Raw genomic sequence first — 18,372 nt, 5'->3', positions numbered from 1 at the left:
TTAAAGGACCAAGAGAAACTAACAGCTTAGAACATGGGGAGAGGGGTGGGAGATATCTGTGTTTTGCACTTTTTCAAATTGTACCTTGTCATAATATTTTTTCTATACTTGATTTATAGAAAAACAACCCAAAATACTTTATTTCCGTTTTACAGAAATGTGTGATCTGCAATAAAAATTACTCTGAGCTACCGGGTTTTGAAAAATAATGTGTGCATCATAGGAATTTTTACGAAAAGCAGCTGAAATTCGTTCTACACAAGTGAAAGATGTTTCCAAAGATATCACAAAGTATACCTTGTCTTTAGCTGCAAAAGATCTTATCCAAATTTATTACCTCAGTGACTGTAATACGAGGTACACTGCTGTTAAAGCCCCAAAGAAAATGTCACCCGAACCACAAGTTGAAACTTCTTGTACCCCACATAAAGCAACACGATCATCTTCAGATCTGCCCAAATCTAATTCTAAAGGTATACTTTATGAAAGATGTATTTTCTGCCCTCATAAGTCGGCACGATGTAAAAGTGGTCAATGCAGTCCAGTGCTGCTGAAATTCTCAATGCTGCAAACAGATTTCCAGAACTGGAACAAGCCAAGGAATACTATCTTTAGCAACTGAGGACCTGGTCGCAATCGAGGCTTAGCATATAATTTGTGCAAACGGCAATTTCTACGTAAAACAGCTCAGAAACAGCCAGTCAGTAATCCATCAAACAGAAAATTACACGAAAAAGCCTTTGCCAGTCTATCAAGTTTGATTAAAATTGAGGTAATTGAGACGAACAAACCGAAATATATATCCCAATTAATGGAGTTATACAAGGAGGTATATATTGGTGCAAGAGGCCTCAGGGCTGACCGTGATTTGAATATTTATCAAACACTGACTTTAAAACTGAAAAACAAATTTGGCGATAAAATAAAAGTGGGTAAAGAATGTAATCCTAAAGGAAACTTCGTCTTTAACGGTGACATCGAATTTGATGATGCAAAATCCACTCTTGAGTATAATGCCCCATCATGAAAATATTAGAATTACAGCCATGGTGTTAAGATCTGACTTACTGAATATGCCAAAAACAAGTTACCTGTGCCGACATCCACTGAAAACTTAAAATCATCCGATCCTGAAATTCAACCTCTGATGGAAACATTTTTTCAAACTCTTATCAACGGGTCAATATGCTTTTATCTGATATGAATGATAGTGTACGGAGGAAAGCAACTGCACTGGCATCTCATGCAATTTTTTTCAACTATGCATGGAGCTGTCCGTCCCTGGATTACATGCTTTGGATTAGGGCTAACGTCAATGCTTGGATATAAGACTTGCACTTAGAATTCTGAATCGACATGGCCATGCGGTGAACTATGATGAGTGCAAGTGGTTAGAGACAGAAATCGCATACTTTTGCAGCTCAAGAAACCAAGACATTCCCCTGCTATTCAACTGTCAATTTCTGGCTACAGGTTAGTTAGTTTGTTTTGGCCTCAAACATTGCATTTATTGACTTTAGCCAGGAAGTATATGATTTTAAACTTGTTGGTTTGTTTGTTACCACAATTTGTCAAAATGCTATTGATAGAATTTAATATAATTTTCAGAATATATAGGAAATGATACAAGGAACAATCTCACGAGAGGTTTTGGTGTGATAAACCTTGATGATGTATATATCTGAAGTTAATCCCTCTAGATTTCAGGCACTGCATGGAGTAATTATGACTTAAACCTCGAGACTGTAGATGGGAAGAATAACTTGCATGTTACAGTAGGTATAATGCACCAGAGCATCACATAAAGTATTGAGGACATCACAGAAAGTAACAACAAAAATAACAACATTGAAACCGGACCTCATCAACCGCATGTATAAAGAAATCCAGCGGCCTGTTAGGATGAATGATGTCGATTTGTACATAAAGATTTTGCCTCAGTTAGTGAAATATTCTTTGCCTTGCATCGTCATAACTATGCTTGGTGTGGTACTTGGTTTCTGTCAGAAATGCAAACGCTGGATCCCTCAGCATTAGACGTATTGAAGACATCACACAGGCATTACACATTTTGGAAACTCAGACACAACATTCAGATGATGGCGTGTTACACTTACAAAAAGAAGTCTTGCTGTTTCTGAAGTGAAGTCAATTAGTGGCATCATACCAGGAGAGGCTCCAATGAAGCAGAGGACTCCACATCAAACCAGGCGTGATAACGGGACAAGAAGGCATTTCATGATACTGTGGAGATAAGATGCAACCATTTGACATTAATTAACCACTCCAATTAGTCAATCTGACAACTGGAAAAATTGTAAACCAGGCAACCACAGGCTATTTGATTGGAACACTAACTCATGGGGCCACGTTGAAGAAACAGTTTCTTGCTGAATGTAGAAAAAGCAATGTAAGAATTCTGAAAAGGCTCAAGCAGGTTAAGGTACAGAATTTTGCAGCTGAAAATCTTAGAGCAAAGATCACCAAGGAGAAAAAGGACCTTGCAGCAGCTGAAGGTGTCCGAAACACATTGTTCACTTGGTGACAATGGGAAAAAATGTAGGTTTCAGAACATCCTGAAATTCCCAATATCAGAAGTTACGCTTTTATTGGCATATGCGGACGGCACACCAACAAAAACCGAAAAATTAAATCTTACAAGAATGAATATTTTTTATTCTAATAACGAATAATAACGAGAAACAAAAAATAATGTAATAATACCTACAAAATACTCCACACATCTCAAATCTTCCATCACCTGTGTTTTTTTTTAGTTTGGTAGTTTTTGTTATTGTCACATGGGGGGGCACTTGTAGCTTTCTGTCCCACCAAACTATCGACTGAAAGTTTCCGTCATTTGTGTTTTTCAACGATACAAAACTAATTTTCAGTTTGGAAGCAGTTTTATTCATTCCTCTTTTCACTTGAATGAACTTGTTACCCCAACCCCCTAAAACTTCTGTGTACCCAAGCACCTGACCAATATAAAAAATTCTGTTTTTTGGCATTCCTCTCAAAATATGAATAACTGAAATTTCGCCGCCCTGAAATAGTTCCCACGGCAGAAGTTCATTTCTTTCAAATGGGCTGTCGAGCCAGTAGTTTAAAGGCATTTATATTTATTCCTCTTTTCATTTGAATAAATCGAGCTAGCTCCCAGACTAGTAGCACACCCATCCCCTTTGAATTAGTGTGTTTCCGGTGTGGGAGACAGAGTGGCCTTTTAATTATTTGTTTAGTTTAGTTGACAGGCGACAAAGATACCAGTTTTTAATTTGTGATATTATTCTTTGAGTTTATCATAATGCACAAAGTAGATTGTGCCTAAGTTTAGAAAAGGATTATTTAATTTGCAATATTTTTCTAAGGTCACCTATTTATGCATAAATTAGAGAATGTTGGAGCTCAGAAAAGGGATGAACATGTCATATTATTCTATGTCACGTAATACATATAGCAGAATACAAATACTGAAGTACAAACAAGGGTTGAGTTTGTGATATTTTTTAAACATAATTATGCAAACAAAATTAAATACCATATTGTCAGTATTACTAAAATATAATAAAAGTCTGCTGCAGAATCTTTACAATCTCACTTTTGTCCTTCTACATCATCTTTTCAAAAGAAATAAAAGAAAAAATCAGATATGAAATTGGCAAACAAGCTACACATACTTGAAGAAAATCTGTCTTCTAACTTCCTAAACAGTTCAGACTCTAGCTCTTCTTTATCTAATCACCTAAGTTCCTTTATGTTTAATTTTGAAAGCTAGAGCCTGAAAACATTATGCAACTTACGACTACAACCCCAAAACCCCACCCCTTGTCACATTCATAACACTTCCATACTCTCCTCCCCCCAAAGTCATTACGTAATTTTTGAACGACCCCTAAATGCTTCCTGCATATGTGTGATGCATATTTTGGCTCTCTGTCCCTTCTCCAGTTTCTAACCCAAATAAGGTTAGCGGTCTCGTTCTCTGTTCTTGTCAGGAAATCTTACACACACAATTGACAAAAATCAGTTCTGAATCTCACACGTCAAATATTATTAACAATAGGCTTCCTACACTGACCCGCAGACATTTTTATGGCATATATGAACTTATGAGGCTACTCACAGATCTTATAAGAGAGGCTATTTATCTAATTAAAGTATAAATGTAATTACAATCTGCATTAATGCATATTCATACAATTGTGATTCAGGGGAGAGTACACTGTATGTACTTTATTACAGAACCAGATCAAAGCATCTGAACAATGACATAGAAGCTATTTGTACATCTTCAAGTGCAACTCTAGGAGGTACATATACAAAGCTATGTAACATGTCACAGTCATACTGACCTAATTCAACATATTTTATTTACAGTGTACAGACTAAGTTAGACTATCCTGTAAGAATAATTCAGACTTTCATAACTAACCAAGACTTGAGCATTCCTGAAGGTCCTGAAGGTTACACCAAGTTAGGCTACCTTTGCTAAGGTAAGATCATGCTACCCTTGGTTATTTGATGATTAAACCTGGTAGACTGGCTAGTTGATAAAGTTTACTTGTAGATTAGCTAGTTGGTAAATAGTAATTTTAAAGCTTATAATTTGAAGTATCCTTTAGAGTAAAAATGATAATAGTAAAATTAAAGAAGAGTTTACCACCTTTAAGTGTTCTGGTAGATCAAATTCAGCTGAGACCTCTGCATACAAGGTTTGAAAACTTATTGGTAATGTGGTAAATAACAGCAAAACAGTTCATTAACACTTAAAACTGCAGCAATGCTCGGACTAGGCCTCCTGATACTATGTGCATACACTGTAGTACTACCAGTAGAAGGGACAATTGTCCCCATTAACCAAGAAGTATGGTTTTTTTGCCCTTGGTGATTATACCTCTTATAGAATGAAATGTGTTAATAGTGTCTCTATGTAGTACCCAGCGTGTAAGAAGGATAGTGTTGTGTAATTGCAGATATTAATCTACATTCTGCTCCAATCAGTGACTTTGAAATCTGTCAAATTACAGCTACTCAAGGCCTATTGGCCCTGGGAAATGGGTAAAAGAGTGCAGTGTATGTGCTAGTGCTTGGCCCTCCCTTTACCACAAAACTGTCATCCAGCCAACCTCCAACTGTCACGCACGTGACCCTGGCACCTACCGATACCCATGCCCCTCACACAAGTTCCGTACTTGCGAACAATTGTCTTCACAGAACAGCTCGAATGGTACTGTATAACAGTACTATTTGTACTGTTCCGTCATAGAGTCTGCTATACAATTTGTCAGTGCAGTCTTCTCCGATGATGAAATTAATGTTGCATATACAATATGCCAAGACCCGATACGAGAAATCATACTCCAGGAGCAATGCACAAAAAAAGTGTCCACTCATAAGAAAATATTATATATCACCAAGTGGCAAAGGACCTGCTTGGTGGGAATCTATGCCATTGACCCTTACAATTTGCCTCCAAAGGGACCTGCTGATCTAAGTTTACCTGCAGTGTAACATACAGCAGAAAATGCCTTTTTAACAGCAAAATTCCTCTCAGAAAAAATAGAAAAAAACAGAAAAATTAAGGAAACAAATGATAAATTTTCATGGATTTGGGATGTGATCAAAGGATTACAGTCAACTGTCTTAAAACTGTAGAAACAAAATAGAAACTCTAATGGATCTGGTATGTGATCAAAGGGGTGCAGGAATCTTAAGACAATTGTAAGCAAGCCACCAGACTCCTTTGAATGTGGCATTTATTATTTCCTTGCCTTCCAGCAGCATGAGAGGTGAGAGTGGGAACTGACCTCTCTCTCCCTTGGATGAAGCACCCACATCACCTTTACACCTTTCAGAGAGCACCGTTGGACCCCCAATATCTTCTCCCTCAGTAGTGCCTCCAGAATAAGATAGATCCTAATTGACGATCACAAGCCCTCGTGAGTCTCCCGACCCTATCCCTCCCACTCAACCCCCCATCATGCTTGATGATGAGAATGATCATGAGGGGTCTGGCAGCTGGCAGACACAAGCAAGTAGAAAAACGAAAAGAACCTCTCACTTGCCCACTGGATCGAAGCCCAACAATCATGAATCACCTCACCCGAAACCTGAGAAGAGATGTCATGTTGTGATTCACAATCTATGATCATTAGTGCAAGTTACAGATCAAATTGGGGGCCCTTCTTTCCTGTGTCACAAAATCGTTAGCCAATATGGTAAATGTGATTACCTATAGAGTGATAGATTGCTGGGGCTTCAAGTGACAGTAAGTGACTCTAAGACCCTAATAATTAATGTATATCCTGGAAAATAATAATAATTTTTATCAATACTGCATGACCCTAGGTGAATTACACAGTATTATTCAAGATTCTCTTGCTGATCATATTTGTATAATCGGGGACCTTAATTCTCGCCCCACTAAACAATTTTACAATGAACTTACTCACTTCTGTCAAAATTATGCTCTCCAAATTAGCGATGCAATGGTCTTCCCTCCCTCTTCCTATTCCTATGGGCAAATTAGAACAGACACAATTACAACCTCCTGGCTAGACCACTGCATCATGTCTCCACAACTTTATGATTCTATTGTGACTTGCAACATTCCCTCCCTTACTTGAACATCTTATCTGATTGCCCACCACTTGTTAACTGGGATTTTAAAAATCAACATAAAACCAGAAACTTTAGGATGACCACGGAAACCAGGTTGCAGTCAATAGTTCAACCGGTAGATGTCAAGTCTTACTTTGTACTAACACAAAATGTAGAAATGACTACCACAGGCAAGCTTTGAAAGAATTCTATTCAAAGATGACTTCTTCCATGCTTGCCTCTGGCAAAGCTACCTTTACATTTCATCAAGGCAACTTGTAATATACCTGCCTGGAATGACTTGGTTAAAGATCTGCATGCATATTCTTGACATATGTTTTTACTGTGGAGGCAAAATGGTAGCCCAAGGGAAGGACGCTTTGCATTTCTAATGAGGCTGGTGAGAGCATAGTTCAAACTTGCTCTTAAGCACTGCAGAATAAATTAAAAGCAACTAAGAGCTGATGCAATGTCTAGAAATTTTGATGCAATGTCTAGAAATTTAGAATCCAGTGTGTATCCTCGTCTTTGGATGCCAATGATATGGTTCTGACTTCCCCATCAATGTAAGATAGATCTCCCAACCCCATTAATACCTTGATTTGATATCCTGAATGAAACCAAGACGGTGCATGTTGCTGATTCCGAGATTGCTTAAGTATACTGAAGAGCCACAAATACTCCTCTGAAATCATCGGCTGGAATTCGTGCATGAATCTCCATATTTGGGTCACATTACCACGGATGACCTAAAAGATACGGCAGATATAGAACAAAGGCATTATAAACTATGTGCAACTGACAACATGATTTGCCATCTGTCACTGAGAAGTGCCCTTTGCAGATCTTGATGGGCTCTAGGACGTCCCAGAGCCTATCAAGATCTTCTACAGAGGGCACTTCTACCAACAATACGAGGAAGGTGAACAAGCCCTCTGGAATATCATTGAAGGAAACTTCAGCCCTACCGATCCAAACAAGAAGATTAATTTTGTTATCTTCTACAAAACCAAGAAGACCAGCAGGATCCCTTGAAGAAGACAAATGTGGTCTGCTGCTACACATGCCCTGTCACAAGATGCCTCAGCCCAAGAAGGAGCTATTCATAATCATGCCAGGACTACCCACAACAAGACAATTGAAAGGAATGATATTATTCCTAATATCGAAATTATTGACCAGCCAACCGATCACCACTGCCTACGCTTCCTGAAAGCTCAGCACATTGAGAAGGGGAAGCTGAACCTAAATATCATACAAGAAACTTTTCTCCTCCCCACCACCGCCTGGAGGATGGCAGCAAATAATCCCACGAATGTGCCAGCCAATCAGGAAAGTCTGCAGGATGCCAGGAATTCCAGTGCCCAACCCCATGAATACCTTCGCACTCAAGAAGAACTGCAATCTCCACGTGGGAACCTAGACTTTGCCCGAGACTGGCTCAGCCAATATGATATCAACACCTGAGCTGAGCTGCTCTAAATACTGTCACCAAGACACTGCTTTTCCAGTTCCTTTGCTAACTTGTCCCGATGATGACCTGTGAGGAGGTCGAAACATGTCGACAAAAGAAGCATAATGCCAGCAGAACTAGAAATATGCCATTCTGAATACCTGACGATGAACCCTGCCCGGCCACGACCAGTTATCCCAGAATACCAGGAGACGAACTCTGCTTGAATAAGACCAGTCATCCAGCCTTCATGTATACCAGTATACAATATACCAGTATACCAGTATACGAACCCTGCACGAACATGATATACCAGCCACCAGAATCCCTGGTTTGTTTAAATAAAAATAAAACGTTCCCGCATCCTTTCTATTAAATACCAATATGAATATTGGACAGTTATTGAATCATATTCCCGAGCCAGAAAAGGGATTAATAAGTGTTCTTTTTAACAGAATTTGTTTAAAAGGGGATTTTTCTTACAAGATATTATTATTATCATTATTATCATTGTTATTGTTATTATTATTATTATTATTATATTATTATCATTATTGTTATATAAATGTGTAATGACTAATTACATAATAGAAGTAATGTGAGAACATTACTTAAAAACAAGAATTCACAACGTAACCAGGTCAGGGGTTAAACAGGAAAGTCTGCCAAAAACCACAGCCCAGGATGCGTGTGACCCTTAGCTAGGCATAAATAGAGACACACAACAACAATCTAATGCCATGGGAAACCTACTTCAGTTCTCATGAGATGACGTGTCTTAGCCTAGATAAGTAATATTCGTTCGTACACATGTATCTTTTGTTAGGTTTGCTCGCTTATGGATTTGTATACCAAATGTAACACTCCCTTCCTCTTCTCCTATCGTCTCGCATAGACATTCAAGCCTTCTCTGCAAAGCTATCTCAAGATGTACCTTTTGAGAAATAGAAACCTATTTTGCTACTCTTTGTTTCCACGACTTACCCTCCAATCAACTTAAGAAACATGAATATAGAGTTCACAGAGAACGTCCTAACCCTCAGCTATCCGCTACACGGATCAAAAGTACCCATGGTAGTCTGGTGTAAACCGGCTACTACCACAGTGGTGGCAGCTAATCACATTTTGGCAGCGGAAATTGGAAGCTAAAGAGGGTACATCGTCGGTAGCAGATTTAAACACTTTATCATATAACGGAAACTTTCTACGATGTCGAAAAGGAAGAATCTACAAACAGCCACAAACGACTGCATCATGTCACAGGCAGCAGAGTTGCAGTGCTACGAGACATCGACACACCCTACGATGCCTACCTTGGAGCAAATTCAGCTATATTAAAATATATTAGCCATACGTTATATCATGGCTTCTTCATCATAAGCTCGCCTTCATCGACATTGTGGAACTTCGAGAACATCCGCCGTACGTGACTTCCGCAGAGTATCATCGATATATCAATGGAACGGAAATAAGATGTTCTACAAACAAACACACCGCACGAAGCCTTCAATCTGTGTCAAGCAAACCAAGGGCAGATACCAGCTGATCCATGACGTCATACAACAACATCTAGAGAATCTCCAATATAACCCAGCTAAGTACACCTACTTTATTCATTCGCTGTGTAGCATTAGTGTTCAAGCACTCTATGCAGGTCGATAGATCGCTGTTTCTGGGTGAGTTACAAGACATCAATTAATCTTACTTTTCTTGCAGGGATCTATCTTCAACATTTTGCTAACCTTTCCTTGCCGGATTTCATCTTTGTCATTCATGCCAACCCTTCTTTTTCAGATGTATTACTGAAATGTTTTACCATATCTTATGTGCCTAACTTTATCATTTTTGGGAAACATTATTTCTGTTCCACATTGTGTTTTATATAGCATATGCGTTTACGCAGTGGACGTGTGTACTCTTATAGGTACTTTGATAGGGTTGCCAATAGACGTAGTGATCGTAAGAAATCGAATGCAAAAATGGCTACTGCAGTTTCCTCGGGGGCGCCTGCATTGGTTTCATTCAGTAATCCGGTAGTAACCTTAGTTAATGCTAGATCTGCCATCATTTCTTTCTAAGGGCGCATTATTGGTTTTTTGCCTCAGGGGGTAGAATCTTGGATTTCATCATTGGATGCTCATTTGAAAGCTAAATGTATAACATTGCCTTCCCTACAGCTTCAGGAAGCTAAAATCTTCATTGATTTTGCAAAAGGGGATGCTGGGTCTTACCTTAGGGGTGTTTCCTTTCAAGAGGCAAAGACATGGGAGGAATTTAAGTTGAACTACTCTCAGTATATGGCAGTGAGGAAGCTTCAGATGAAGTTTTAGCTTTAAGAAACATGTACAATCTTGTCTCTATGACTCATCTTAGCTTGGTTGATAGGGCGGCACTTATTGTAGACCATCTGAATGAATATCTGGATCAATTTAATAAATCAAATTGGGTTAGTGGTGATGAAATAGCTGTAAAGGATTTTATTAGGTTTATATACTTAAGTTTCATAACAGCTATGTTGCCAGGAGCCTTGGTGCAGTGTTTTCATGAAGAGCTAACGCCTGACAGTGCAGAACTGGACATATATAAACAAATTAAGAAACACATGTTTAAATGTGCAGATTTAAACCCCTCTCTTGTCCAAGTTTTTGCAAAGTATGAAAACAAACCACAGCACGTAAATGTAGTTAGCAGTAACATGATCGGGATAACTTTTTTTAACTGTAAACGTACAGGGCATATGATAAATGATTGCCGTACATATTTTTGCTCCATTCATAATACCACAGGTCATGCATACGCTGGTTGTTATGCACACAACCAGTCGCAGGGTAATGCTAAAAAACACAGCACGTTGCCAATGATAATAAGAAGAAATATCCACATAACCACAAAAAGAAACAATCGAATAATAACAGCACAGAATCAGAAACAAGCAAATTGGGCTTCAGGGAACTCGGTTCCTAATCCGTCTAGCCAAAACAATCAAAGTCAGTGCAGGATCACATAGATTTTCATAGAATTCACGCTATCATTCGTAATAGTGAATTACGCCTTACTGTACATGCAGTTAATTTAGAATATCAACCTTTTACGTTGTTTTTCGATTCCGGTAGTCCATGTAACATAATGGACTTACGGACTCATCACTTGTTGTTTTCGAACTTCCCTATTGAGAAGTCCGGAGTCCGACTTTAGGGCATCGACAATAACGAACTAAGTGTTGTAGGCGTAACTCAGATTCAGTACAAGGTGGGTAAGCGCACCCTTACCGATACCTTTATAGTTGTACAACACATTGATATGAATCCAGTTGTAATTGTAGCATATCCATCTATGTGCATTCAAAATATTGTTCTCGCTCCTGCAAAGAATGGCGTGTTTATCAAAGCAAAATTCTACAAATCTTCCAACACGTTAAAATCCGTTTTGGACAAAAAGGAGACAGACAATCAAACAGTAACGTACATCGAAGAACCAATCGCCTGTCTCATGAATCATGATATTATTCAAGCTACCCAACATAATTCTCGCACACCCGTACTGGCAGCTTGCACGCAATCTCTCGGGCCGAATGCACCCTCGTATCTCTCAGTGCGTGTTAAGAAAACCTTGCTGAAAATTAACAGACTTTCCATAACACAAGCATTATACACTGTTGACTCTCAGCATCAGGTTAACATTGAAGTCTGTAACCACTTGAATACCGATCTAGTAATCAAACAAAATCAGCATATCGTAGATATGGAAGTGTATAAATACTGCATTCTTACCGTCACTGAAATTAATCACACTCAACCCATTGTTGATGAGTCCCTCTTACGATCTATCAAAGGTAAAATCGATAAAGACATTCAAGATGTGGGGATCAAGCAAAAATTTTTCAAACTTTTATCTAAATATCATGATGTTTTCTCCACTAGCGAGGGATCTCTAGGGAAGATAGATGTCACTGAACAGCATATACGGTTAAAAGACAAGAATAAAGTTATTTACGTACCTTCGTATTATCTCCCTAAGAAATTTCAGAATGAAATCAATGAAGTAGATAAAATGTTAAAAGAAGGGGTCATTAGGAAATCGAACAGTCCTTATAACTTTCCTTCAATTGTTGTACCCAAAAAAGATCGGACTTGGCGAATTTGCGTAGATTTCCGTCGCTTAAACGAGGAAACGATTCTTGATCGTTTTCCGGTGCCATGTACCGACGATATCTTATCCCTGTTAGGACAGAATAAATTTTTCACGTCCTTTGGTTTACTCAAAGGCTTTCACCAGATACCCTTAGCTCAGGAGAGTACCCTGTATACAGCCTTCAGTACATCCAGGGGACACTATGAATTTCTGCGTATGCCTTTTGGCTTACGTTGCGCCCTGATTCCATTTACCAGAATGATTAATATAGTGTTTGGAGACTTGGTGGGGGAAATTCTTCATGCCTATATGGACATTCTTGTAATCTTTTCTCATACCTTAGAAGAACATTTGCATAAACTTGAACTAGTACTACAGAGATTAAACAACATAATTTAAGAGTAAAAATATCTAAATGCAAGTTTATCAAGTCAGAATTGGTCTATTTAGGTTTTACGGTATCTAGTCAAGGTCTTAAGGTAGTCCATGACAAGGTGTCGGCTATCCGTAACTTTCCGGTACCTACTAACGTTAAGGGCATACAACAATTTCTCGGTTGCACCTATTCAATCATAGCAGTTCCTTTAAGTGATCTTACGAAGAAGGGCGCAGATTTTATATGGTCTGAAACGCACCAACAGGCATTTGATACCTTGAAAGAGAAATTGTGCAGTTCACCTATCTTAAAATTTCCTGATTTCAGTAAGGAATCCTTTATCACAACTGATGCCTCAGATTAGTGGGTAGGAGGGGTACTACTTCAGCAATATGATAAACAGCTTTTCCCGATAGCTTTTTATTCACGTAAACTGAAGCCCTCTGAAAGTAAATATGCAGTAATAGACAAGGAAGGGCTAGCTATTGTTAACTCATTAGTAAATTTTAAATTCATAATCTACAGCTATCCTGTTAAGGTCCTTACTGACCATAAGCCCCTCACTGACTTCTTCAAAGGCTTTAATCACAGTCCCAAAAGAACTCGGTGGCATATGATCATTCAGGACTTTAGCGCAAAGATAGGGTACTTACCAGGGAAAGCAAATATCATCGCTGACACATTATCCCGCAACCCCACACTAAGATGCTCAGAACCATTAGCTGAACTAGAAGATATCGCAACATCCGTACCCATTGATAAAATAGTATCCGAACAAGAAAATTCATTAGTCCAAACAATCGTGCACTTTGAAGACCCGGGTTGGAGCGCTGAACTGGTACAGACTGAACAAAAGAAAGATCCGTAGTTAACTAAAATAATAGACGCTTTGAATAGAAATCCTAAAGAAAAAGAATATATAAAGTATGTGCAGCAGAATTACATAATCAAGGATAATATTCTGTGTAGATCCGTGATGAGGAAAACCTGAAGTACACCGCAGGTGACCATCGACCATGTAGTAGTACCAATCTTTCTTATACCAACTGTCCTAAACTGGTTGCATTCCAATCCCTTACATGGTCATCCCGGGTTCTCTATCATGTCACAGAAAGCCAAATTACTATTCTACTAGTCTACGATACTTACAGATATAAAAAAAAAAACACATAGCAAACTCACATTTGCCACAAAAACAAAGGGCACATTAAGACCCCTGTCAGCCTGGGGGCCTACCCCATGCCAAACCAACCTTTTGAAAGAGTACACTTAGATTTATTAACAGGGTTTTACGAATCTGACAGAGGGAATAAGCACCTCTTAGTGCTAATCGATGCCTTGACCAGATACACAGAATTAATACCTTCGAAAACAAAAACCGCAATTGAATGCACTAGGAAATTCTATGAATCTTACATCTGTAAACACAGAATTCCACACATGATAATCTCCGACTCTGGTGGAGAATTCAATAATCACTTTCTTAACTCCTTGTGCGAATTCCTTTGCATTAAGAAAATCAATACCATGACTTATCACCCAGAGTCAAATGGGTTAGTAGAACGGGTAAATAGGAAGGTGTTAGATATCCTACGAGTCACACCCGGGGGTATGGATCCCAATTGGGATATGGCCATCCCCGCGGTCTTAAGCACTCTTAACCATAGTTATCATATATCTATCAAAATGTCGCCACATGAAGCACTTTACAGCACTTCCGCTAGGACACCTTTCCATATTGTTACACCCACAAACAATTTAACCAATCCCTTAAGGGATATTATGAATGCTAGCGTAAGCAGGTTCAATATACTTTGTAAGAATCTAGAAGAAGCTCAAATAATCATGAAAAGGAATCATGACAAAACCACCAACCAAATAAAACCATATGCAGTAGGTGATCAAATCTATATACAAATATACGTACGTAAGGGTCTGAACTATAAACTAACACCTAAAATCGAAGGACCATTCATTATCCTCGAACTGCTAACGGCAAACAGGCTGAAGGTTCAGAACGTATCACACTCTACTGACATTAGGGTCATACCACTAGCTCATGTCCGAAGCTAGTTGTAGGGGAGTATGAAAAAAAAAGAGAGGAATATATTTATACCTATATATAAAACTTATATAATAAACTTGTATATATAAAACTTGTATGAAAATATGTATGTTGTTATCACATATTTTTATCTGTATATCATTAAAGCAGTGTAATAGCTAATTTAAACATGAGTAATTACATATAATTGACTATTTGCAGGTTTCCAACATGCAGCTTATCTTGTTTGAACTGGTACAGATCTTTCAGGCATTTTTCTCGTGTGGGACTAGTTCCAAAACAAAGGAAATTCATTTAACCATAGCTCAGTCATTGAAAGAACCGAAGACCTATTTCTTATGTCCAGCATCGTAATTTTGGAAGTTGATATGCAAGCAATTTTCTTGCCAAAGAATGATGTAATTAACCTGAAGACCGACATATCTCGCTTTGCTGAGTCACTGAATCAACTGCACAGACTTTACTTTCCTTACAGTGATGAAAATCTGCTTACTCAGACCTTGGGTATCGCTGAGGTATTGTCTTTTGATTTGCAAAACAAGACGGCCGAAACAGAATGCTTAGTCCGCGACCTTCTATGTGGACAGTACGACACACTAGTGTAGAAAGGCATAACCCTTTTATATTCGCTGCACTTAATTTGTTCGGCTCTGTAGCAAGCTTAGGTCTTGGAATTTCCAATCGTCTTAAAATTAACAATCTGAATAAGAGAATTGAATTTTTACAACACGAACATGAATTAATTTTCTCTGACCTTCGCAGACAGTTAGAATAGATAAATCAGCCTATGACATTAGTGAACGAGCATTCTAGTAACATAAATCATATCAAGGACATGCGATCTTTGCTCGTAATGTTAGCATATTACAATACTAAGATGGATCATATACATAATCCAAAGATTATGTTGAAGCAATCACCTTAGCCACAAAAGGGGCCTTGTCGCCGCATTTGTTACCAATCAAAGACTTAACATTAACTTTAGAGAATGCGCGTAACAAACTTGGTTACACTCCTTTGTTAGAAGCTCATAAGACTGAGTTCTATTACAGCCTAATCTCAGTAAGCGTGAAAAGTTATAGAATCATGATTAATATCCCCTTTGATCCCTCTGATGCATGGGAATCTTACAAAGTAGCTCCATTTCCCACTTACATGTCAAACAGATATCAAATCTGTCTGGCTACGTATTAATTTCCCCTAATAAGGACACTTTTACGGTCGTCAGAGACCTGGACTCGTTCACTAAATGTTACACAGCCATGGGTAATAAAGTTTGTACGGCTGACTCCTTTGAATTCCACAATGTGTTTGAGGGTTCATGTGAGTTAGACCTAGCCTTTAATGAACTTTGACCCCCAAGCGAGAACACTGCTTGGATCACTTCTACCCTTTTGACGTGTATAAGTTCACTCACAGGTTAAACAACGGAACCTGGCTGAGATTCTCCCTACAGAGATTCAGCGTCGATTGTCCAGATGGATCAGCTATGACTTCCCGCACCGTCCACGGAATAAGCACCATAATTCGGGAGAGAGCTTACTTGCGAATTTCTCCTGGGGTACCACAAATATCGCAGCTCTTCCCCTCCCCTACGACAGGAAGGTAGCCAAGCAGCTGACGCATTTAGCTACCATGGACCCGGTTCACCCCACTTACGATATCAGTGAGGATCTTCGATACTATGTACTCTAAGCAACAGTTTTGGCCACAGTGGCGATCATGGTCGCCGTGAATGTATTCGTTTGGCGTAGGATGAGGAGAACAAGAATTGCTCACCAATAGAATGTCAGAGACCATCGAGACAATCTCCCCTATACCCTCAAGGCATTTGATGTGCGTGTCATTTGAAACTGGCCATTTCATTAACATGAGGTGATTGGTTTGGAATTGTGAAGTGTGTGAAAAGTTGATCAGGACATTGGCTAAGTGTGAAGTAGAGAACCTCATTGACAATGTATTCCATGTGTAAAATTATCAGTATATTAATCAATTAGTGCACATTTACCTGAAGCATATATCATTAATCTATAAGCGCACACTTATCTATAGAATATATCATTAATCTAACAGCGCGAATCTATGTGAAGCATATAGAATTTAAACAATGAATCAATATATCTGTGCGTGAACGCGCCAGGAATATATATAAAGTGCACAAATTTTTAAGCACATTTATTTGAATCAATATACATATTATATATATATATATATATATATATATATATATATATATATATATATATATATATATATATATATATATATACCTATAGTAGGTTACCTATATTATATTATCTATGAGGTAATACCTATCATCTTATATCATATCACATTTTGGTACCATTAATTTTTATCAATATATATATATATCCTTATAACACTAAATCCATACATATAATCTTTGTGTGCCATGTAACTCTCAGAAATACATTAGTATTTTTGTAGAGTATGTATCCTCATGACTTGCATTTATATAAGTATATCAATATAGCACATATATAACCTTTGGGACTTAAAATCAATTCATATGCATGTGATTTTTTACATATATCCATATAATTTTCCTTAGCATATATACAATTCATATTTACCTTATAATCATGTTTTGATTAGTTGAATATTTACCATAACTTTGTGTCATCTGTATCTGAAATAACACTCGCACACATCCGGTGGCAAGGCATCTTTCCGACCTGACTGTTCTTATATATTTGATTTTCTTATCGTGATCGAGCGATATGGAATGACTTATTACATAATAGAAGTAATGTGAGAACATTACTTAAAAACTCACAACGTAACCAGGTCAGGGGTTAAACAGGAAAGTCTGCCAAAAAACCACAGCCCAGGATGCGTGTGACCCTTAGCTAGGCATAAATAGAGACACAACAACAATCTAATGCCCTGGGAAACCTACTTCAGTTCTCATGAGATGACGTATCTTAGCCTAGATAAGTAATGTTCGTTCGTACACATATAGCTGCTGTTAGGTTTGCTCGCTTATGGATTTGTATACCAAATGTAACACTCACTTCCTCTTCTCCTATCGTCTAGCATAGACATTCAAGCCTCCTCTTCAAAGCTATCTCAAGATGTAACTTTTGAGAAATAGAAACCTATTTTGCTACTCTGTGTTTCCACGACTTACCCTCCAATCAACTTAAGAAACATGAATATAGAGTACAGAAAATATCTTCCTAGTTCGATCGATCGATCGATCGATCGATCGAGAGAGAGAGAGAGAGAGAGAGAGAGAGAGAGAGAGGGAGAGAACGTCCTAACCCACAGCTATCCGCTACGCGGATCAAAAGTACCCATGGTAATCTGGTGTAAACCGGCTACTACCACAAATGGACTGCCAATAACCCTACATGCTAATTTATTAAGCTATATGAATTTAATGTCAAACTGGCTGTAATAAAAAGCTTATTACAACGTTAACTATTTAATTCACAAATTGACTGTGATCTAACACATGTTTACTTGAGTTTTTTTTCAGCCCATTGTTTCAACACAGTTATAAAGATTTTCGAGAATGAAAATAGGTCTTTTAATTATGAAATGTTATCTATGTTCTTTTGTGATATTTTTTCTGTAATAGGCACAGTTGCTAGCCCAGCACTGGATGCCAGAAGTGGCTTTGTTAATGCTGGTCCCTGCAGTGGCAGTCGCTGTCGCTGCCAGTTCTGAGATCAACGCATAACAATGGCGCCTTACGTGCACGCGATCGTCACTTGTCTG

This window comes from Macrobrachium nipponense, chromosome 15 (genome assembly GCF_015104395.2).
Source record: "Macrobrachium nipponense isolate FS-2020 chromosome 15, ASM1510439v2, whole genome shotgun sequence".
Lineage (NCBI taxonomy): Eukaryota > Metazoa > Arthropoda > Malacostraca > Decapoda > Palaemonidae > Macrobrachium > Macrobrachium nipponense.
This window is presented reverse-complemented; position numbering follows the sequence as displayed.